We start from the raw sequence: 25,396 nt of genomic DNA, 5'->3' as shown, positions 1-25,396 counted from the left end.
TCCCAATAGTTCTCTCCATCTTCCCAATATAGTTATATCACAGGATTTTTCATTAAATCCTTATACAGCATTGTTATTATGACTATGTAAATATAACTCATAGCTAAACTAAGTTGTTTGTTATGTTTATTTTGTACATTTTGGTTCCCTGGAATTAGTGATTGTTTCATGATTTGTTTGTTTAAAGATTATATACCTATTATTGCTTCTTCCCAAACTCTCCCATGAGTCATTACCTCTCAATAGCAGCAAATACATCCAATAGTGTCTCTCTCTTTTCTTAAAGACAACCTTCCCAGACCCCTAGTCCCTTTTCCTTACACAGGGCTATTTCCTTTCTAGGCCTCTGTTATGGACTGAATTGTGTCCCACTAAAATCCGTTTGAAGCCCTAACCCTCAGTGCCTCTGAATTTGATTATATTTGGAGATAGGTCCTTGAAAGACGTAATCAAGTTAAAATGAGGTCATTAGGATGGGCACTAATGCTGTCGTTATCATGTAAATATTTCAGTTTTATTTTTTGAATCCCCAGTATTTTATGTTTTAAGGCTAGTATTTGTTTAGACTTAGCCACATATTTACTACTTTCTTTGCTTTTAATTGTTCTTACAATTATATCTGTGAGGAATTTCCTTCTGCCTTAAATACACCCTTGAGAATTCTTTTCCTTTAGGACTATTGCTGGTAAACTCTTCCAGTTTTTGTTTGTCTGAAATGTCTTTGTTCCACTCCTGTGTGTGTGTGTGTGTGTGTGTGTGTGTGTGTTATTTAAACAATTTATTTACACTAAAAAAACAGTTCACATATTTCTCCCCATGTCCCCACATTGGCAACTACCAATCTATTCCCTGTATCTGTGAGCTTGGGCTGTTTTGTTTTGTTTTGTTTGTTTGTTTTAAGATTCCACATATAAGAGAGATCATACAGTACTTGTCTCTCTCTCTTATTCCACTTAGTTTAATGCCCTCAAGATCGATCCATGTTGCCACAAATGGCAAAATTTCATTCTTTTTTGTGGTTGGCTAATATTCCATTATATATATACCACAACTTCTTTATCTATTCAGTCATTGATGGACACTTATGTTACTTCCGTATCTTGGCTATTGTACATAATGCTACAGTGAAAATAGGGATACATAAATCTTTTTGAATTAGTATTTTTATTTTCTTTGGGTAAAACCCAGAAGTGAAATTTCCAGATCTTATGGTAGTTCTATTTTTAATTTTTTGAGGAACACCCATACTCTTCCATAATACCTGTACCAATTTCTGTTCCTGCCAACAGTGCTCAAGGGTTCTCTTTTCTCCACATCATTACCAACATTTCTATTTCTTACCTTTTTGATAATAGTCATTCTACAGGTGTGAGGCAATATCTCATTGTGGTTTGAATGTGCATTTTCTTGATGATTAATGATATTAACGACATTTTCGTATGCCTGTTGGCCATCTGTATGTCTCCTCTGGAAAAATGTCAATTCAGGTCTTCTGCCCACTTTTTAATTGGATTGTTTCTTTTCTTTCTCTGTTTCTTTTTTTGTTGCGATATAGTTAGATGAGTTCTTTACATATTGGGCTGGCCAATGGCCAACCCAATATTTTAGATATTAGTCCCTTATCAGATATATGATTTGCAATTATTTTCTCCCATTCAGTAAGTTTGCTTTTCATTTTGTTTATGGTTTCCTTTGGTTCACAGAAACTTTTTAGTATGTTGTAGTCCCACTTATTTTTATGTTTGTTGCTTTTGCTTTTGGCATCAGATTCAAAAATTTATCACCAACCTATGTCAATAAACTTACCACTTATGTTTTCTTGTAGGAGTTTTGTGGTTTCAGGTCTTCTGTTCAAGTCTTCAATCCAGTTTTAGTTAATTTTTGTGTGTGGTGTTAGATACTGTTTGAGTTTCCTATGCATGTGGCTGTACTGTTTTCCAACACCATTTATTTTATTTTATTTTTTTAAATAAATTTATTTATTATTTATTTTTGGCTGCATTGGGTCTTTGTTGCTGCGCGTGGCTCTCTCTAGTTGCATCGAGTGGGGGCTGCCCTTCGTTGTGGAGCTCGGGCTCTAGGGGCATGGGCTTCAGTACCTGTGGCTCATGGGCTCTAGAGTGCAGGCTCAGTAGTTGTGGCTCATGGTCCCAGCTGCTCCACAGCATGTGGGATCTTCCCAGACCAGGGCTCGAACCTGTGTCCTCTGCATTGGCAGATGGATTCTTAGCCACTGTGCCACCACAGAAGCCCCCAACACCATTTATTGAAGAGACTATCCTTTCTCCATTGTGTATTCTCAACTCCTTTGTCATAAGTTAATTGATCATCTGTGCATGGGTTTACCTCTGGGCTCTCTATTCTGTTCCTTTGATCTATGTGTCTGTTTTTATGCCAATGGCGTACTGTTTTGATTACTATATTTTTGTAATATAGTTTGAAATCATCAATGGAGGCATGATGCCTCCAGCTTTGAAGTTCCTTCTCAAGATTGGTTTGGCGCTTGCGTTTTTTTTTTTTTTTTTCTTTGTGGTCCCATACAAATTTTAGGATTATTTGTTCTATTTCTTTGAAAAATGCCATTGGAATTTTGATAAGAAATGCATTGAAACTGTAGGTTGCTATGCATAGTATGAACATTTTAACAATATTGATTCTTCCAATCCATGAGCATAGAATATCTTTCCATTCATTTGTATTGTCTTTAATTTCTTTCATTAATATCTTATAGTTTTCAATATACAGGTCTTTCACTTCTTGGCTAAATTTATTCCTAGGTATTTTATTCCTTTTGATGCAATTATAAATGGGATTGTTTTCTTTACCTCTTTCTGATAGTTTGTTGTTAGTGTATAGAAATGCAACAGATTTTTATATATTGATTTTGTATCCTGCAATTTTACTGAATTTTTTTATTAGTTCTAACAGCTTTTCGAGGGAGTCTTTAGGGTTTTCTATATATAACATCATGTCATCCTCAAATAGTGCCAATTCTACTTCTTCCTTTCCAACTTGGATGCTTTTTATTTCTTTTTCTTGCCTAATGGCTCTGGCTAGGACTTCAAACACAGTGTTGAATAAGCGTAGTGACAGGGGCTTCCCTGGTGCAGTGGTTGAGAGTCCGCCTGCCGATGCAGGGGACATGGGTTCATGCCCCAGTCCGGGAAGATCCCACATGCCGCGGAGCGGCTAGGCCCATGAGCCATGGTCGCTGAGCCTGCGTGTCTGGAGCCTGTGCTCCGCAATGGGAGAAGCCACAACAGTGAGAGGGCTGCGTACCGCAAAAACAAAAAAAAGAGTAGTGACAGTGAGCATCTTGGTCCTGATCTTAGAGGAAAGGCTTTCAACATTTCACCCTTGAGTATAATGATACTTGTGGGCCTGACATATATGGCTTTTTTTATGTTGAGGTACATTCCCTCTATACAAACTTTGTTGGGAGTTTTTATCATAAATGGTTGTTAGATTTTGGCAAATGCTTTTTCTGTACTTATTGAGATGATCATATGATTTTTAAGCCTTTGTTTCGTTAATGTGGTGTTTCACATTAATTGATTTGTGGATCTTGAACCATCCTTGCATCCCTGGAATAAATTCCACTTGATCATTGTATATGATCCTTTTAATATATTGCTGAATTTCATTTAATATTTTGTTGAGAGTATTTGCATTTATGTCCATTATGGATATTGACCTGTAATTTTCTTTTTTCTTGGTGTCCTTGTCCGGTTTTGGTATCAAGGTAATGCTGACCTTGTAAAATGTGTTTGAAAGAGTTCCTCCTCTTCTGTGTTTACAAAGAGTTTGAGAAGGATTGGTATTAACTGTTTGAAAGTTTGGTTGAATTCAACAGTGAAACCTTCTGGTCTTGGGCCTTTGTTTTTTGGCAAGTTTGTGATTATTGATTCACTCTTCTTACTAGTAATTGGTCTCCTCAGATTTTCTATTTCATCATTCAGTTTGGGTAGGTTGTATGTTTCTAGGAATTTATTGATTTCTTCTAGGCCAATTTGTGTATAATTGTCCAGAGTAGTTTCTTATGATCTTTGTATTTCTGTGGAATTAATTGTAACATCTCTTTCATTTCTGATTTTATTTGAGCCCTCTCTTATTTTTCTTGGTGAGTCTAGCTAAAGACTTGTCAATTTTGTTTATCTTTTCAAAGAATCAGATCTTAGTTTCATTGATATACTCTCTTGTCTTTGTAGTCTCTATTTCATTTATCTCTGCTATAATCTTTGTTATTTCCTTCTTTCTGCTAACTTTGGGTTTCATTTGTTCTTCTTTTTCTTGTTCCTTGCAGTGTCAAGTTGGGTTATTTACTGAAGACTTTCCATATTTCTTGAGATAAGCATTTTTTTGCTATGAACTTCCCTCTTAAAGCTGCTCTTGCTGCATCACACAAATTTTGGTATGTTATATTTCCATTTTCATTTGTCTAAAAGTATTTTTTGATTTATCTTTTTGATTTCTTCTTTGGCCCATTGGTTGTTTAGTAGCATGTTGTTTTAATCTCCACATATTTGTGAATTTTCCAGCTTTGTACTTTTAGTTAATTTCTAGTTTCATACTGTTCTGGTTGGAAAAGATCCTTGATATGATTTCAGTCCTCTTAAATTTATTAAGACTTGTTTTATGACCCAACATATGATCTATCCTGGAAAATGCTCCATATGTACTTGAGAAGAATGTGTATCCTGTTGCTTTTGTATGGAATATTCTGTATATATCTGGTATAACATGTTGTTTAAGGCCAATATTTCCTTATTGATTTTCTGTTGGATTACCTATCCATTGATGTGAGTGGGGTATAAAAATCCCCTACTATTATTATTGTTGTCTGTTTCTCCTTTTAGATCTGTTAATATGTGCTCTGTATATTTAGGTGCTCCTGTGTTGGGATATTTGCATAAATATTTACAAATGTTATATCCTCTTGTTGGATTGATCTCTTTATCATTATGTAACACCCATCTTTGTCTCTTCTTACAGTCTTTATTTTAAAGCCTATTTTCTGATGTAAGTATAGCTACTCTAGCTTTCCATTTGCATGCAGTGTTTTTTCATCCCTTCACTTTCAGTCTGTGTGTCTTTACATCTAAAATGAGTCTCTTGTATGCAACACATAGATGGGTCTTGCTTTTTATCCATTCAGCCACTCTGTGTCTTTTGATTGGAGAATTTAGTCTATTTCCATTTAGAGTAATTATTGATAGGTATATTTGTATTGCCATTTTGTTAATTGTTTACTGGCTGTTTTTTTAGTGCTTTCTGTTCCTTTCTTCTCATACTCTCTTCCTTTTTGATTTGATGACTTTCTTTAGTGGAATACTTATTTTCCTTTCTCTTTTTCTTTTGTGTATTTATTACAGGTTTTTGCTTTTTGGTTACCATAAGACTTATATATAACATGTACTGAAAAATTCTCAGCCAAAATTAATTCCAATATTACTTTTGTCCTTCCCTTTTCTCCTCTTGGAACTCTAAGATATATGTTAGATTTTCTTCAGTATCTGTGGCTCTTTGCTTCTCTTTTATATATTCCATGTCATCTCTCCATACTGGTTTGAGATCCATCTTTTACTTCACTAATTCCCTATTCTTCTCTCTCTAATATGCTGCTAAATCTGCTTATTCTTTTTGAACTATTTTCAGTCTGGTCATTGATTCCAGTTCCTTTTTCTGTATCCATAATTTCAAGCTTGTATTTTATTTCTTTAAACATATTAAACAGCTATAATCTGTATCTGATAATTTAATTTTCTGATTTTGTAAGAATATGTCAGCTGTCTGTTGTTTAATGCTGGTTCTTATTTATGGTACCTTGTTTCCATGTGGATTTAGCTTGCTGGTTTTTATTTTCTTTTTTCATGTATTTAGTTTCCTTGGACTTTTATTCATGGGAATTATTTAAGGCCTGGTATAAAGGTGAGTACTACAGCAGGGATTTGCCTTTGCTTTTGTCAATTGCTGCCAATACAGGACCACTCTAATTTAAAAATGTGACCAGGTTTCACGACAATTAATCTTTCAGTTCACTGAAAGAGATTTTACTGGTTTTCTTTTTGGTTCTAAATTATCCTTATTCTGCAGAGGTTCTTATACTCTCAAAGTCCTAGCTTTAGTGGCAAAATCTACTCAGCTTTCTTCTTTCAGCAGGCCTAATGCTTTGTTCCCTGTCTCTTTCATTCCATGCATCCATGAAAACCTAAATTCAGGTTCATGTAGTTTGGCAACTGTCTTTAGAGTGACTTCCATCTGCAGAGCTCTTGTTAGCTATTCTTTGAATTGGTATTCTTTATCAGTGCCTGACCTAGAATATCTTACTTTCTTGGTAACTTATTAATGCTTCAAATTTATTTTTAATATACATATTATCCAGTATTTTTAGGACATTTCAACATTAAGGGGTGATCCAGGAAACCGACCTCCTTCCTATATTACTAATAAAAATAGCCTCGCTGCTGCTCATAGCACAACATGCATCAATTAAAATGTTTGGAATGTATTTGTTTGAGTTTCTTTCTTCCCTACCAGACTTGTAGCTTGTCAAAGACAAAGACTGTTGTTCATTTCAGTGCCTGGCCTATAATAGGGACTCAATACATACTGAATAAATGAATATTAGTAAATTCTACATAAAATCACATTTTTGTGTCCTTTATTGATTACGTATGAAGCAAATTTGTGGACTTATAATTAGGACAAGGTAAAGAAATTCCAATTTGAAATATGGTTAGCTGATGATAGAACATCTGGTACTTCTGAGTTTTTGTGTTCCTTTATTGTTTTGTGGCACAACTTACAGGAGAAGTTGATTATTAATGTAATTATTAAATTCAGTGTATTATCTCATTATAATCTGTAAGAAACACAAACTAGTTGCCTTCATAGCATAGAAATAAAACAAAAAACCCTGTTATATAACATTGATTTTTAATTGTCTCAATGTTGGGTGGCCTGTTGCTATGGAAATCTCCCCATACTGTCTGCAGATATGAATCACATACTGGGTAGCACTACATCTGCAGTGCTGCAGTGTACCATATGGCAAATTTACTGCAGCCAAAGGAAGCAAGTAAAAACTTTCCACAGATGAACTCAACACTTCCAAGGTTGAGGCAACTAATAAATAAGCTACATTGCCTGTTTTGGGGCAATACCAAAACTTCAAAGGCATTTGTCCTGAAAGACTGAATACATGGGTTCTGAGCTGAATCAGGTAGGAAAAAGGGGCTGCTGTAAGAATAGCTACAGTAAAAAAACCCTCAAACTTGAATTGGTAAACGCTACCTGTACCCATCACAGTTGTCTGGTCTTCATCTGAATCCAGTTCATCATTAGTGTTTATAGACTGCTACTGATTTATAGATCTATAGCTCTTGGAAAAATCTCAATGTTTGTTTCAAAATAATTGTTTAACATATGAAAATTGGGTGGATGGATGGATAGATAGATGGATGATAGAACTAAGAGGTTAATTCTTGATGTATCTAGAGTTACAGTTGATGTGAACAGATGATGGCTACCGTTTGTTGACCACCACACATGCTGGACCTTTATCAGTTGTTTTACATAAGTTATTTGATTTTCATTTTCCAACATTCCTACAAAGATAGATATTATTCCCATTTGACCTATAAAAATGCTAAAGATAAAAGATTAATTTGTCTGTCACTTATAGTAGTAAATGTGATGTGAAGCTTATGTTTCACTGCAATTCTGTCTGACCTCAAAACTTGTGTATACATAGGTCAAAAGTCAACACTGTGCTTTAGAGACAGACTGCCTGGGTCCAAATGTCAGTTCCATCTTTTACTATCTGTGTGTCTTCAGGCTACTTACTTAACTCTCTTATCTTCAGTTTTCCCTCTGTAAATGGAGGTAATGAAAGTATTTACCCAGGAGGATTCTTGAGAGAATTAAATGACCTATATTGCACAGGGTCCAGTAAGTGCCTAGTTAAATGCTCAGTAAGTGTGAATTACTATTGTTGTGCTCATTCATTTATTTAAAAATATGGCATACTAGTTTTGTATATTCAAGGATGAGTAATTTTTTTCTTCTTTTAGAGCAGCTTATTTACTAGGGTGGTAGTTCTCAAAATGTGGTTCCAGACTACCACCATTACCATCAGCTAGGGACTTGTTAGACTACCAGCATTACCATCAGCTAGGGACTTGTTAGAAAAGCAAATTTTCAAGCCATATCCCAGGTATACTGAATAAGAAACTCTAGAGATGGAGTCCAACCAAATGTGTTTTAATAAGCCCTCCCATGATTCTGATGTACACAAAAGTTTGAAAGTCATTAGTGTGAGAGAAAAAATGTTGTCTTTCCTAGCTTTACCCAGGGCCAACTCTGCACAAAGGATGCTTTTGGAACTAATCCTGAGACACTGTGATTTTTCTAGAATCAATTCCCATAGCTTCAAATGGATGCTGCAATCACTTTGTTCTGTGAGCCCATCTAATCACCAAGATTCTTGATTAATCTTTAATAATTTTTTCTTGACGGAATTTGAAATTATCAATTATTTGATAATGGTTTCTTCTCGTGTGGAATGAGATGTAATGCTGTGATTATCACAGCCATTAGAAGACGCTGCTGGAATTTCTCCAGAGTTGAAGCAGGCATAACATGTGAGTTGCCCCTAAAAGCAGGCCAATTTCTATTTCTCCATAAAAAAATTAATATTTGATTAATTTTTCTGATTGGTGATTATTTGAATCAACTTTATAAGGCTTTTTCTATTTAAGTTTCACATTGTTAAGTTTCATAAGTGGAAAATGATACATGGCAAACTTTCAGATTAAGCCTGCTTCAATGCAGAAACAAAACTCTGTAGAATGTATTTGAGCCTTAGGAAGATTAATTTAACATCAGTCTCAAAACTGAAAATGAAACTACCTATTTTAGAAAAGTCAAAAGAGGAAATTAAGTTGTAATCATTTTTATCAATATTTTTTAAGAAATGACTAGAGAATGGACTTGAGGATACGGGTAGGGGGAAGGGTAAGCTGTGACAAAGTGAGAGAATGGCATGGACATATATACACTACCAAACGTAAAATAGATAGCTAGTGGGAAGCAGCCACATGGTAGCGGGCGATCAGCTCGGTGCTTTGTGACCACCTAGAGGGGTGGGATAGGGAGGGTGGGAGGGAGGGAGATGCAAGAAGGAAGAGATATCGGAACATATGTATATGTATAACTGATTCACTTTGTTATAAAGCAGAAACTAACACACCATTGTCAAGCAATTATACTCCAATAAAGATGTTAAAAAAAAAAAGAAATGAGAATGCTTAAATGATTTAAATGTTTCAGCCTCCCTAAAATTTTTAAAGCCATTTAACCTTCCTAAGTCCTTTCCTTCATCTGCAAAACTAAAGGGTTATTTAAATTGATTTCTTAGTTGTTCTTTTTTTTCCTAGCCAGGAGAAAAGAATAGTGCAATGAATACATTGAAAACTATCATTTACATTGAGGAAGAGAATGTTTAATTCCTTTGGGAGTCTTTCTGAAGTAGATCCCGCTCTAACTAGGTAAAATTTTTAAGCAAGGTCTTTTGAGATTTCCACAGAAACTATCAATTTGGTAGACTTTATGGCAGTTCCTGGAGCTGCTGGCACCCAGTGGTTATGTAGAAACTCTTCATCTGAGCAGATGGAAAATCCCAATTAGGTTAAGGGTATTAATATATCTTCCCAGCTGACCCTAAATATCTTTGTCTGATTTATTATTGTTACCTACCTCATAAAGTTATTAAAGGCCTCCATAATGTTATACATGATAATAAACCTGATGCTTAACCTCATGTATGGAAGGAGCTCCACATACATGCTGTTACTGCTGTAGCACAGTGGTTTCTAAACTTTACCATGTCTCAGAGCACCTGGAAGTGATGCTTGTTTAAAACTATAGATTCTTAGGTGTCATCCCATAGATAAGGTGGGTTCACCAAATCTGCATTTTTAACAAGCTTCCCAAGTATTTAGAATACAGCTTACCCTGTACGTATTAAGGTTTTCCTAAGAAACAAACCCAATAGGGAGATGTGGAGATTTATTTATTTTAGGGAATTGTGTCATGTGATTGTTGGAGCTGGCATGTCTGAAATCTGTAGGACATACTGGGAGACTGGAAATTCAGGTAAGAATTGCTTCTGCTGTCTTGAGTCTGAATTATGCAAGCAGCAGGCTGGACATTCAGGGAGGGTTTCTATGTTGTAGTTTTTAGGAGAATTCCTCCTTCTCTGGGAAACCTGTCTTTGTTCTTAGGGCCTTTAACTGATTAAATGAGGCCCACCCACATTATAGAGAGTAATCTGCTTTACTCAGAGCTTCAAATGTTAGTCACATTTTAAAAATACCTTCACATCAGCATCTGGACTAGTGTTTGACCAAACAACTGTGCACCATAGGCCAGCCAAGTTGACACATAACATTAAACATTGCAGTATAAGACCACAGTTCAAGAAAAATTTAAATCCTATGAGAAAGAAGTATAGATGTAGCTGAGGCTTCAGTCTTTAGTCTGAGAAAGAAAAACACTAATGAAAAACTTGAAGAATCTATTATAGTTAGCAGTTGTAGGTCCCAGGAAAGCTGCTAGTGGTAGAGGGAGAAGGAATGATAAGGCTAGATCAGACCTGGAAGACATAGGGAGGGCTGTATTTTTTTAAGGCATAAATATCAAGACCAATATTATAAACTTCTGAAGGTTAAACAGTATTCAACCTTTGCTTCTCAAAAGCTAGATGCAACTCAAGAGCCCTAGGAGATGGTGGGGGTGTGGAAAGAATCAGTGAGTGATCTGAGGAGTGTATAGAAGCTGAAATAAGAAAAGGTATTAACATTTACCTTTAATGTTCTAAATAGTTTTGCTGTTTGTGAGTAAAAACTAATGCACGCAATGGGGAAAGACAACACAGAAGCTAATTCTAGTGCCCAGTCACTGCCCAGGGACTGGAGCCAAGATTAGATGACTCAGATGTTGGGAAGAATAAGCCAAAAGTAACATTTTCAAGCCCCCATTATTCCAAAACCATGTAGCTGCATCTTAACAGCTTATCTTATTTAATTCAAGCAGCTTCATGAGGTTTTTACAGATGAGGAAATTGAATCTCAAATGCCTCAGGTAAATTACCTGGAGTCATACAATGTTTTAGTAATAGATCCATAGTTCAGATCCAGGTCTCTCTGACTTGAAAGCTCGTTCTCTCTCTGCTTCATCATTCTGCCTCAGGAAAAGAGGAAGGGAACATGAGTCATGAGGTCCGGTGCTATGGCAAATTTGCACACACTGCTTCTGTCCACAGCGGGCCTCTCAATTCTGCATTCTGCTTTCCTGCTCACACCTGCTTCTCTCATAAACTAGCTCAGCCTCACTGCCACAACTTGTGGACAGGTGGGCGTATCCAGGAAAGTTTCTGGCCTGGGATCTTGGGAGCCTAGATATGGTTTGGGGAAAAAGCAAGACTGGCCTCTGAGCTGCAGAGCTTGAAGTCAAATGTGTCTGAAAGGAAGTTCCCAAGTTGGAAATCTAAATTGAAATCCTGGCCAGTAGAACTAAGGTGTCACTCCAATGGAGTGAGAAAGTATCGGGGTCTGAGGCTATGCGAAAGAAATGAGGCTTGCCAAACCAGAGCAAGAGGCATAAGAACAGAGGAGAGAAGGCATTCTCCATTTGGTAAGGCTCCTGAGATAGTGAAAATCCACTAAATAGAATCAAATAGGTACACTTTGTTTAGATTTTGGTTCCCTGTCACTTACAAGCTGTGTGACCTTGGGCAAGTTCCTTACACTCTCTAGGACTCAGTTTCTTCATGTGTACAATGTAAATATTTAAGGTTGAATGAATTAATGCATATAAAATATCTCACCCTGTATTCATAAGTGCTCACTAAGTTGCAGCTGTTTTTGTTAATTATTGTCAACCCTGGTTGAGAAGAGAGCTGTAAGAGGTTGGATGTGGTTAATGCTTCAAGAGCCATACCTGACACCATGTTCTCCCAGAGCATTCTGGGAAGTATCCTCTTGCCCCTTTCCCTAATGTTGGAGACAACCAGACCACAGGGGATCCATGACATGGATCTCACAGGGTCCTAGATGGGGCAAAGAGCTAGGTAACTGTCACTAGTATTTGCAGTGTTTATAGAGCTAAATGCAGATACCAGCAGACATGTCCTGAAGGGGAACTAAGGTGGAAGAAATGCAAATTTAAGATTTCATCAAAGCAGTTAAGAAGAGGAGTCAAGGCTCACAACCCAAACCAGGAAAACTGGAGGAACCAGGAAAGCTGAGAGTGAAGAGAAAGAAGCATGTATTCAGGAGTCAGCTAAAATGGATCCCCAAGGTGGAGTGCCCACACTGGCTATGGTAGGGCTTTAAGAGGTTCCAGTGAGGTTTCGTTTGGTCTTAGACAAACCAGTTCACTTGAAAGAACCAGATTAGGAGAGACAGAAAGAGGGATAACTGTTAAAATCTAGTGTGACCTCTTGAGAGGGCAGTGTTCTTCAAGAATCATAAGCCTAAGTGCAAGTGTTAGATCTTTTTCTACCGTATGATTCCCCAATCCTGGAAGTGATGAGAAGTCTTTGGCAACTGTAGCCCTCTATCTCAAATCTTAAGAAACTTCTTCCTGGGGGCACAAGTATGTGCTGGTTCTCATCCACCCAAAGTGTATTCATTTCCCAGGTAAGTGAACTAAGAGCTGTTTATCTGATTTTCTCCCCTACTTCCCACTCTTGATTACCTGTCTCCTGGAAAGGGAGAAAGAGGAGTCTTAACCTTGAATGTGATGAATTGATTTCACCTTAGGACTGGCAGAGTTCTCTGTCAACATACTGTGCTGCCTTAATGCCCAGATGGATTTAGAAAAGAGCTTAGGAATCTTCTTCCTCCTCATACCCTACCAAAATTTATTGTTTGAAATAAATTGTTCTGAGGTTTCTCAAATGGTCAGTCATTTCTGCTGTTCTCATTGGACTGAAGGATAGGAAATACCATCTGCATTCTCTTAGAATTAGGGTACCTTACAGAAACACAGTTTTATTTTCTCTACCTCCTATTATGTTACTAATGTGAGGTGGAAAAAGAACTATGGTTTTGGCTGTGGGTGGTAAGAAGCACTAGGTCTCTTTCAAAAAAGCAGGCATTTCTTGCTATGGAACGACATTGCTTATTTTCGGAGAATTTCTTTAGAATATAGCCTTTAAATTTGTTTTTCTTCCAGGGGGAAAAAAAAGAGAACCAGTGTTTCAGTCTCTATAATATTCAACAGGAGAATTTAGAATCCATGATTTGGCTATATTTCTCTAATTTGTAAAGGGTTAATTCACTGCTGACCTAAATTCTTTCACAGTAGTAAAATGAGGACTGTTTCCAAGCAACCAGAAATTACTGACATGAGGATTCAATCTTTCAGCATTTTTCACAAAAGCCAAGAAGTCTATTCGGCTGGTCAGATGAATGGAGGATGTGTGATGAGAAACATGGGACCTCCGAAACACCACCAAAGCTGCTTATGACTCTAGGATACACCCTCTGTCTGTACAGTCAGGACCATGCATTTTGGTTGGAAAAACATTCACAGTTCCATTTACCGAGAAATCCCAAAAGACTCTTCATGTGCTTCTTATTCTGATTGAATATCAGTAATAGGTATATGTAGAACAGTTTTCCCAACAAAAACATGCAAGTAAATGTCTTCTTCTGGAGCTTCCCTGGTGGCGCAGTGGTTGAGAGTCTGCCTGCCGATGCAGGGGACATGGGTTCGTGCCCTGGTCCGGGAAGATCCCACATGCCGCGGAGCGGCTGGGCCCGTGAGCCATGGCCGCTGAGCCTGAACGTCCGGAGCCTGTGCTCCGCAACGGGAGAGGCCACAACAGTGAGAGGCCCGTGTATGGCAAAAATAAATAAATAAATAAATAAAAATGTCTTCTTCAGTCTTAGGAATTGAAATCGTGTCTACTTTTTTTTATAACTTGAATTTTTATATATTTGCAGAGCAGATTAACTGAGACAAAGTGAGCTCAGACCAGTGCTTGACACACGGGAAGTACTCAGTGGAGCTTTGGAGATGATTTAATCATTGGTGATGGAGGGGTGAGGCCAGCCTAATGGCAAATCAGAACCTCTCCATGGATAACAGGGACGTTTGTATACTCAGCAAAAAAAAGGATTTTTTTTTTAAAGTTGAGTGACCCATTTCATTTTACAAATGAGAAAATGAAGTGGTTTGCCCAACTTCAGTGGTGGTCAAGGAGAGATCTTAATTCCTAACTACTGAATTCTTCTCTACTTCATAGTGAATAGCATCCTAATCAATTTGAAGTTCTCTTAACAACCTCCTCCAGGTTCATAGTTTGATCTATGGCAAACCATTAAGTCAGGCTGATCTGAATTTCTAGGAGGATACAAAATGTAAATATTTTGTAACAGAAACAAAGGAAACTCAGGTGGCTCACTTGTAATTACTGCCTGAACAAAGTACTATTTGACACTGTATACATTTCAATGTCTCCCAAATATCTATAAATGGTCACACATGAAAGACTTCCAGTAAATTTCTATTTTATGAATCTTAGGTACTTAACGTATAAAATAAGAGTAATACTTATTTAGAGAAGATGTTGTTAGAATTTTAAAAACAAATTAATAAGGACAATCCCTGTTGCCTTTTCCTTTTTCCTGATATGAATTCCTTTTCATATCAATAAAATACGATATAATAACGCCTTGATTAAGGCAACCAAAATGAGGGAACAATTATATATGTAGAGCCAGAAAATAGGAAAAAGAAATTTTCACAGAGGAGGTGAGACCAGCAGCCCCTAAAAGATTCCACAGCAAAGAAAGTGGTAAATGGAGTGAGCATTCCCGAAAGAGGGCCTAGCACTCAAGAGTATAGACCATGAAGTTCTTGAGAATAGAGGCAGAAAATATGCATGAAGGGATAAGAAGAGGCCAATCATTGAATCTGGCCTTTTTTTTCTCTACTCAGCATTGTATCATTGAAAACTTTAAGAAGGTGGGTGTATGATGCTATTTGCATTTCAGAAAGAAAGATTTATGAGTAGATACTACTTACTGCCTCCATCTGTGCTAATAGAACTTTGTGCTTACCACAGTGGAAAGAATATAACCATTGGGTTACAGAATTATTTATAACAAAGGCATAGCTAGGACTAGATTTCCTCCAGCTTTATGATTACTGCCTAACTTAAAATAGAATCTAATCTCTATTTGCAACTAAAATCTCCTCTGGGTCTATATGATAATAGGCAATCTAAATTTTTCAGAAATTTTGATGTATTGATGGAAAAATAAATTTTCTCCTACACTTTTTACATGTCTGAGAAGTGACAGAAATTGGGGAGGGGCTGAAAGACATACAATTTAAAATAGTATCTTATTCAGACAATTTCAATTAACATCTGAGTTATCTTTATTACTTTTAAATACAGAAGAGATAAAATATATGGAAATTGGATCAGCTTATCTTTTCTAGTTTATAAAGAACAGGAAAATCTTGAGAAAAGGAAACAATCAACATTATAATCAAAGTTATTTTATTTTCAAGACTTAGTGTCCAAATTATTAAGCAGATAACAAGAAATGAAGGACAAAAGGGCAGAAAAAAATAAACTAGTTTCAGGAATAGACCATTTACCTTCTTGATACTTTCTTTTTTAGAGTTTGCACTATAGTAATTTCTATTCCTCTGAGAATTTGTTTAAAAACGAAAGTACTGTCATTGGGCTTCTGAAAATGGAAAGATTACCCAGGTTGACGTAAGATTTTCTGTCTTTTCCCATGTGAATGTATGTCTTGATTTGGTATCAATAAGTCCAAGTTCACATCAGTTCTTCATCAAGCTGCACAGAGTGGTGATAAACAGGAGTCTGAAGCCATGACTTGCTCATTGTTGCTGAAGGCACAGCTCAGCAGAACCACAGGCTGCAGCCCTGGCCCAAGGCCAAAAATGGCTTAGTGTCTATCACAACTGAAGGTCTATTTTTACATCCAGGATTAAGTGTGAAGGTTCTTTTATAGGCTGAACAAAACAGTAGTTGTGCCATCTTTTGTTAGGAGTTCTTGTAAAAATCTTTTACATCCTCTTACTTTCAAAAGATCTGTATCTTTATGTTTTAGATGTGGCTCTCATTTAACTGAGTTTTATCCAATTTATCCAATTCAGCATTATTTTTCTTTAAGTTAGATCATTTATCCCAATTATAGTAAATGAAATTCCTCATATGTGGGTTTTGTTTTTTTTTTTTTTTTTTTGCGGTACGCGGGCCTCTCACTGTTGTGGCCTCTCCCGTTGCAGAGCACAGGCTCCAGAGGCGCAGGCTCAGCGTCCATGGCTCACGGGCCTAGCCGCCCCGCGGCATGTGGGATCTTCCCGGACCAGGGCACGAACGCGTGTCCCCTGCATTGGCAGGCGGACTCTCAACCACTGCGCCACCAGGGAAGCCCCATATGTGGGTTTAAACCCACATAAATCTTACTGTGTGATTTCTGTTTGTCATGCCAATTTTGGGCTCCTTTTTCATCTTGCCTTCTATTGGACTGATTACTTTTGACAATTTCAGTTCCTTCCCCTCTACCAGTTTAGGGGTTATGTGCTCCGTATCTGTTATTTTTATGATCACTCTTTAGCATGCATCTTTAATTTATTAAAGCCTAGTATTAATTGACATCTTTTCCCCCCAAGAAAATGCAGAGCTTACAGCATTTTAACTCTATCATTCCTCTTGATAGATATATTATTGTCATGTATTTTAATTATACATGTGTAAGACAATATATTAAAGATTCATGCTTTATATATTTATGTATGTGTATATAGATATATTCTACAAATTTTGATATTTTATTTTAATCTCAATTTTCATTTAGATTTACCCACCATTCTTATTACTTCATTTGATCTTTTTCCTTCCTATGTTTCTGAGCTTTCTCCTGGTATAATGCTCCTACTACTTCTACTACCTGTTTAGAAATTCTAATACAGTGGATCTACTGAAGGTGTGCTATCTCATATATTTGTTATCTTATAATGTGTTTACTTTGCCTTCATTAATGAGGGATATTTGCACTGGGAATAGGTTTCTAGACTGTCAGTTACTTCCTTTCAGTGCATTACAGATATAATTCCACTGCTTTGTGCTTCCAGCGTTTTGTTTGTTTGTTTGTTTGTTTTTAAAGCGGATGGGGAGGGAAACAGTTTTATTTTATTTTATTTTATTATTCATTCATTCATTCGTTCATTTTGGGCTGCCTTGGGTCCTCGTTGCTGTATGCAGACTTTCTCTAGTTGCAGCTAGTGGGGGCTTCTCATTGTGGTGGCTTCTCCTGTTGCAGAGTACGGGCTCTAGGTGCACACAGGCTTCAGTAGTTGTGGCTCGCAGGCTGTAGAGCACAGGCTCAGCAGTTGTGGCACACGGGCCTAGCCCCTCCATGGCACGTGGGATCCTCCCGGACCAGAGCCCGAACCCGTGTCCCCTGCATTGGCAGGCGGACTCCCAACCATTGCACCACCAGGGAAGCCCTGTGCTTCCAGCATTTTATATTTGAGAAGTTAGCTGTCAGTTTAATTGCTCCGTCAAAGGTAATTTGGCTGATTTTAAGATTTTTCTCTTTATTTTTGGTTTTCCAAAATTTGTATGCACCTATGATTATGTGTATATACATGTATGTGTATGTGTGTATATCAACAGATGATTAATAGATGGATGGAAGGAAGGAAGGGAGGAGGCAAAGAGAGATGGAAGGAAGAGAGAATGGGAGAAAAAAGGAAGAATTTTGAATGTTACTAAGCAGGCTTTTTAACACTCCAGATACACCAATGCTTTTTTGCACTATCCTTTTGCCACCATCTATGTAGAAAGTATTCAGAACGTGAGAGGTACTTTATTTACTGACCTCTGAGGGCGGGCATATAGCGCTTAGAACACAGAGTTAAAATGTTGACATTGATTTCCAAAGTAGGCTCTTAAAACTCATTGAGGAGAGGATAACGTTGAAAACAAAGGTTTTCATTGAAGGCTGAGATCTTTGAGAGACAAAGGACTTTTTTTTTGCGGTACACGGACCTCTCACTGTTGTGGCCTCTCCCGTTGCGGAGCACAGGCAGACGTGCAGACTCAGCGGCCATGGCTCACGGGCCCAGCTGCTCCGTGGCATGTGGGATCTTCCTGGACCGGGGCACGAACCTGTGTCCCCTGCCTCAGCAGGCGGACTCTCAACCACTGCGCCACCAGGGAAGCCCCCCATTAGGTAATTTTAAATGTCCAGGAGCAGTACGAGCAGGCTTCCCTGGGTTGTACTTCAGTCAAATGAAACAAGTGAGGCAGACACTTTTGGAGCCTTGTTAATATTTCCCAGCCAATAGTGATTCCTGAATAATGATACTATCATTTTGTCAGTAGATCAATGGTTTAATGCACGTACAGTGGTGAGGAGTAGTCATTTTAGAGTCTCTAGTATTTGGTTCGAGCCAGAGCTTTCTCTTTTTATCAAATCAACTATTGTTAAATTTCCAGTCTTGTTTTTCCTTTTCTGAGGCCAACTGTTGTGCTTCTATAGCCAGTTTTTCTAAGTTATCATTTGAAGAAATATCCCTTTGGACCATGACAGAGCTTTGGTTGCTGACAGACCCTTTAAAGGCAGTGTTCTTTAAGGAAATATCAACAAGGTGATTTCTCTTGGCTTCCCGAGAGTCAAGTTTAGAATGCCCCAGAATCATAATAGCTAGAGTGGCAGGTAAAAGTATTGCATCCAATAATTCCTAAACATAGGGGACGTTTAAAATTTTATTCCCACTGAAAGTAAAGAAACCACATTGCCCCCACAACATTTCAAAATCATGAGCTACTCTGAAAGCATATCTACTATCAGTATAAATGCTGGCAGTTTTGTTCTTGACAAAGGTACAAGCCCATGTAAGAGCATATAATTCAGCCTGTAGCCATAGGTAAAGATGCTACCTCAACAACCTCAAAAGGAGCTGCAATAGCTTACCCAGCACAATATTTGCCATTGTTACCTTTTAAATGGGTATAATACAATCAGTGAACCATGAGAAGTCAGCATTACCCAAAGGTGTTTCCTATAGATCATCAGAAGGAGTCAAGAGCTGGTCCATTGGCATTAAGCAGTCATGAGAGACTTTACTGGTGATGAAGAGGAAAAGAGTAGCTGGGTTAAGGTTTTTAAAATGTAAAAGAGTTATATGAGGAGCAATTAACAAAAGGACTTTATAGGAAGTGAGGTGGCTGACTGAGAAATGTTGAATGTCTTGAGAGTACAGGAGAACTTCTACTATATGAGATGCAAAAATGGTCAAAGGTGATTCCATAGCAGTTTTTTTGGTGTCATTAACCAAAAAGGCAGTGGCCTTAATAGCTCTAAGGCAATGGGTATCCACGTGACACAGAGTCTATTGCTGGCTCTAATACCCTATAAGGTCAATGGTGATTACCATGTTGTTGGGTGAGTACTCCAAGGGCATTCTCTTCCTTTTCTTATGTAAATAGGAAAAAGGGAATCTGATAATTGGGATGCCCAAGAGCAGATGGGTTTATCAAACTCTCCTTTAAGGTCTTAATGACTATGTCATCTGGTTCTTCCCATAAAATTGGGTCGAGGTGTTGCTATTTAGTAAAACATACAGAGGTTTGATTTGAAGAGAGAAATTTGGATTCCAATTTTGGCAATAACCAACTAGCTTGAGAAAACCTCACAGTTGGCACTTATTTTTGGATTTGGGGAAACTTGGGACACTATGAAGTATATCTGAACCTAGTTATAGCCCTTGTTCTGATGGCAGATGCCCTAAATATCAAACCAGGGTTTGGGCAAACTGTAATTTTTCTTTGGTGACCTTATGTCCCTTTAAGGCTAAAATCTTTAGCAAGTGGATGCTGTCTTCCTGTGAGGAGGCTTGAGAAGGAGACCAAAAAAGCAAATCATTTACATATTGTAACAAAGTAGAACCTCTAGGGAACAGCCTTTGGGATTTTTGAGAAATAAGAAGGACGCTCAGTAAAACCCTGAACCATTACCATCCATGTGAACTGTTTTTCTTCCCAAGTGATGGCAAAAGGTATTGGCTAGCTTCATCAACTGTAAAACTAAAGAATACACTGCAAAGGTCAGTACAATAAAAAATTTGCTTCCAGCAGAAATGGATGTTAGTAACAAATAAAGGTTATGAACAACAGGATGTCAAGGGATAACAATGTTGTTTATTGCTTGAAGGTCTTGGGCAAACCTCCATCCATGGCCTGTAGGCTTTTCACCTGTAAAATAGGAGTATTAGAAGGACAAATACAAGGGATAACAGGCCTTGAGCCTTGTAATCTTCCATTATGGGATTTATGTCTTAAAGGGATTCTTTACTTTTAGAATATTGATTAATTCTGGGAAGAGGTTTTGAAGGATATACTTGAATCTTGATAGGAGGTGCACTGTGAATTTTGCCAATATCAACCAGAGATTTTGCCCATAAAGAGGGTGATAGCTGATTTAATAGGGAACAAGTGATCAGTGTTTCCAGAGTCAACTCTAGTGCCATCAGAGAGAACACAAATAAAAGATGCCAAAGGGTCACTTAATTCACCTGACTGGTTATTTTGATAACTACTGTCAAATTTTAGAATTATTAACCCCTTTTGGAAGAAAGAAGTTCCAGCATGATGGTTCTCTAAGAAGTTTTAGCCTAATAAATGGAGAGGGGCAGAGGAACTAAGGAGAAAAGGGTGTATATCTCTCAAGGAGCCCAAACAAAAGAGAATAGTTCAGAGACAGGAACCTCTTGAGGTTTATTAGAGATCCCCACTATTTAAACTGTTTTAGTACTTTAAGGCAGGGGCTCCTTTAACAGTAGTGGGGTTGAGCACCAAGAGTGTGGCTCTGCTGTTAATCAGGATGGGAAGAGATTCATCTCCAGTCTGGAGAAATGTTTCTCCAAGCCAATTAAGAGGGAAGATTAGGAAGGGCCCCAACAGTTCCTCAGAGCCCTACTATCATTGAGAATTGAGAGGATGTTGGAAGGGGTGGCTGGAAGGCTGAAGGTGCCTGAAGTGCTTAAATTTGTAACAATCTCTTTTCCAGTGCCCTGGGCTCTTGGCAATTATAGAAGAAACTAGGAGGGTTTCATTTGGGGGCCTTCATTTGCTGGAGTTGAAGAAGTTAAGAAGTTTAGCAGTCTTTCTTTTAGGTGACTCATGTAGAGTGCAGGAAAGCTGGTTTGCCACATTAACTAACTCTGGAGTGGACATGGTTTCCATTCCATCCTGGTCCTTTTTACTAAAGGGAAAGGTCCTGGTTCAGCCCATTCATAAACATGGAATTAAAAGCTACCTGGGTGAAATCAACATCTGAAGGAAGACTAGAACTTTCTTTAAAAAAAATCTGAAGTCGGTTATAATAGTTATGAACAGGCTCATCAGAATTTTGTGCGCAAGCCTGAAGTTTGTTCCAAGCAACAGGCTTTGGAAAAGGCCTAGGAATTGCCTGACGAGGTTGCCTAACAGTTGCCTAAGCTTGATCATATAATGAGTTAGTGGGATGGTCTCCTGGTTGTAATACTAGAGGCCTTTCAGGATTTTCCCAGTTAGCTGTTTTCAGCCAATGCTGGGCCTGGCCTTCACCAACAAGTATGAGCTAGCTGGCGTAAGTCAAAGAAACCAGGCTGATAAGTTTGAATGACTATTTTAAATTCCTCAGCCAATCTCTGAGGATGTTCGGTTGCCTTGGGACAATCTTTGACTGTGCTTGCAGTTCGGCTTTCGTCCAGGGAGTATAAGAAGTTAAGGGTCTAGCTTCTGGCGTGTTTTGATGAGTTCAGAGGAATAGGGAAGGGGGAGAATTTCCAAGGAAAGGGAGGTGCAGGCAGAGAATTAGTGTGAGGGAACTGATGGTGTAGAGGAGGTGCTGGCAGCGCAGAAGGGAGGAGGAGCCTGCGACAAAGAAGCCAAGGAAGAGGAGCCTGAGGCTTCAGAAGCCACTTTATCTGTCTTTAATCATTCGCTTATTACCTCAGTTAATCTTAAAATCTTATTTTTCAAAGAGGCCATTTTAGGTTCCTGATAATGTTTGGAAGACTCAAAATGCCAATTGAAATAGACATACCATTCAGTTCTAGAAATTTTAGAGCTATTGTAATCCAATTCAGTTTACAAAAAATTAAGTTTGGGGATTTTAAAAGTTCCCCACAATGGCCATTGCTATTGTAAATTGCCTTTGGTCAGGTGGGTCCTTTTATTTAGAAATATGCAAGAGGAAGGACCACGGTTTTTAAACACAAAGTTGGCCAGAGTCCCTGTGGGAGCACCCTCAAAATGTTTAGTTTAGATAACTGGGATCGCATTTCTCCGGGGTTTTTCTCTAGAGTAAAATAATAATTTTCAAACAATTTAGACAGCTTACAGCTCAAATAACTTAATTCAAACATTTTGTAGGTCAAATAGCTGCAGGCCTAATACCAGCCAGTTCTAAGGGAACAGCTTGGTCCTGTAGAAGCCAGGCTGAAGGCTTCTCGGCCAGTTGCCATAGAATAGTCCCTTTTCCAAATGAATGGACCGAAGGCTGAAGTGGCACAGTTTCAGTGAAACAACCCCTGTTCCCAAAGGAACGAGCCAAAGCCTTCTCATCCAGTTTCAGTTGAAACAGTCCAATCTCAAAATCAGACTGAAGTGTCAAACAACTCTTCACATATAGAACAAGGCCTTAAACAAAAAGTATGAAACTTTAAAATAGATCCCAAATAAAGCCTGGAGATCATCAAATGCAGAGGGAGTGATCTTGGATCCAGGAGAAAGACATAACTTCAGACTTCAGGGTTGGTGATAACAGCAGTGAGTTCAATGGACTCACTTGTGGGTACCAAACTTGCTTGCTCACCAGCCTCCAGGGGTCTCCTCTGGTCCCTGTATGGGCCACAAAAAATGTTTTCCTAAAACAAACAGACTGCTAGTTATTTCTCCATCAAAAATGGGTTTATTTGGATCAGCAGACAGCTGCAACTCAGGGTCTGCAACCATGGCAAGCCACATGCAAGTTGCCACACAGTAAGGGAAGGAAAACACTTTCATAGAGAGGAGAAGGAAGTGGCGGGGAGGAGGCAGTTCTAATAACAGTCCATGGCTTTTCGTTGGCTGAGTTCTTTCCAGGAAAGAAGAGGAGTCCTTCTTCTTTCTGTCGGGCTCTGCTATCACTGCAGTGTGTAGCCACTCCCTCTTCTGGCCTTCTGACTCTATTTAATTGAGGTTTCTGTTTATTAATTTTTTCCCTGAATTTGTCTTCTTTATTACCTCTATTACCTACACCAGGTACACTGATGATATTCAATAAATATTTGTGGAATTTGCATGAGGGATTTGCATTTCTTAATGTCAACGAGATATAATCTCAAATTGGAATTTACTGACATTGTAGAAAAATTAAATCATTTATACAACCATTTAATAAATAGTTTTAAATTCTAGAATAGGTATGATGTGGCATGTCTGTGATGTCTTGCATATTTCAAAGTGCCAGATACTTAGAATCACAAACTAAACATATCGTTTAACTAAAATAAAAAAATCCACCCTTATAGACACCTTCTCCTGACCTTTTCAATAACATTTCCTTATGCCTCTATAATGACTTAAAAGCCCATACATTTTCTCAATTCTTTCTCACAACAACTTCAAGTGTTTAAGTGACTTTCCTTATTCTCAATGTTATTTTTATTCATTATACTATTATACCTCTACCATAAGAGGTTAATAGAGATAGTATGGGAAAACATAAAAATAATTAAAGATGGAGTAAGAAGGTTTATGTCTGGATAGCCACTTGATGGCTTTGTGCACAAGAAGAAAATACTAATAGTTTGGAATATAAGTTCCCATAAGTAAAGTGCAAGCAATCTTCATAACAGTTTTGCTGGAAAGATTAAATGTGATTACGAAAAGTTTCTGAAAAGTGTAAATTAAATTAAATGTGATTATGAGTATGAAAGTTTTGGTTAATTATAATTTACTATGTAAGTGCCAATTATTATTGTGATCTTAGAGAGGAAAGGTGAAGAAACACTTAGATTGAGATAATGTGCCCACTATCAGAAGGCCACTTAATTGCCTAAGATCTATACTCAACTACTTCGGCTTGCTTGAGGTGATGGTGATTTTTCATCTAGAAAGAACCTTTGTGTGTATGTCGTCTCATCATGAATTATTACATTTGTCAAATAAGCCCAAGATCATCAGGTTTCTCACTCCCAATGTTCTCTTTAGGGCAGGTATCAAAAGGAAACAATTAGCATTAATGTAGAAGTTTATTGTACTAATTTAATTACATAAATGAGGCTCAGATATATATATATATATATATACACACACACACACACACATATATATATGTATATGTATGTATGTATCCTTTGTTAGTGTTAAAATGACTAAATCACATTACTCTTGGAGGACAGGCAAATAAGAACAGAATGTGTTTATTACCAATAATGCTCAAATAAAATTTTACGATGAAGGCAGGAGATATAGGGAACATTTAGGTGGAATCATTGAGAGCTTTAACTTTAGACTATTTAATTCAGAAAGTAGTCAGACTCCCAGTTTTGTGAGTTGTAAAACGCAGATATTCAGGAACAGGAACATACCAGAGATCAGAAGTTCTGGGAATCCAGGAAGTTTTGTTACAGCAATGGTTTGTATCAGCCAGGATTCTGGCACAATTCTAATTCACAGTGGATCCAATAGGCCTAAGGATCTATCCTATGGTCATTTACCTGGTCTCTCAGTTGAAGTTTTAGAGCAGCTGAGAGAACCCTCTCTTTGATCCACTTACCTGTGGAATAAAAAACATTATTGTAGGAAGAGTCATGTGAAAGTTTCTGAAACTGTTCATCACCATCCCCCCAGCTGCCACCACACCAACCAAGATAGGAAGCTACAAATAATACCTTATCCGAGGAGGAATGGCTGAGATTTAGTGACATCATCAAAGATTTAAAGAGGTGGAAACCACCATTTCCCCCCAGTTTTATTGAGATATAAGTGAATTGCCATACATCACTGAATAAATTTAGGGTGTACAGCATAATGGTTTGACTTACATATACTGTGAAATGATTACTGCAATAAATTTAGTTACCATCTGTCATCTCATTTAGATAAAATAAAAAGAGAAAGCAAAAAAAATTTTTTTTCCTTGTGATAAGGACTTATGTAATTTACTCTCTTAACATCTTTTATATTTATCACACAACAGTATCATATCACATCATCCCTAGTACTTATTTATCTTGTAACAGGAAGTTTTTACCTTTCTCCAATTTCTAGTCCTCCCTATCCCCCCACCTCTGGTAACTACAGATC

The sequence above is a fragment of the Mesoplodon bidens genome (assembly GCF_964165515.1).
Source record: "Mesoplodon bidens genome assembly, chromosome: 7".
Lineage (NCBI taxonomy): Eukaryota > Metazoa > Chordata > Mammalia > Artiodactyla > Ziphiidae > Mesoplodon > Mesoplodon bidens.
Note: the sequence above shows the minus strand (reverse complement) of the source record.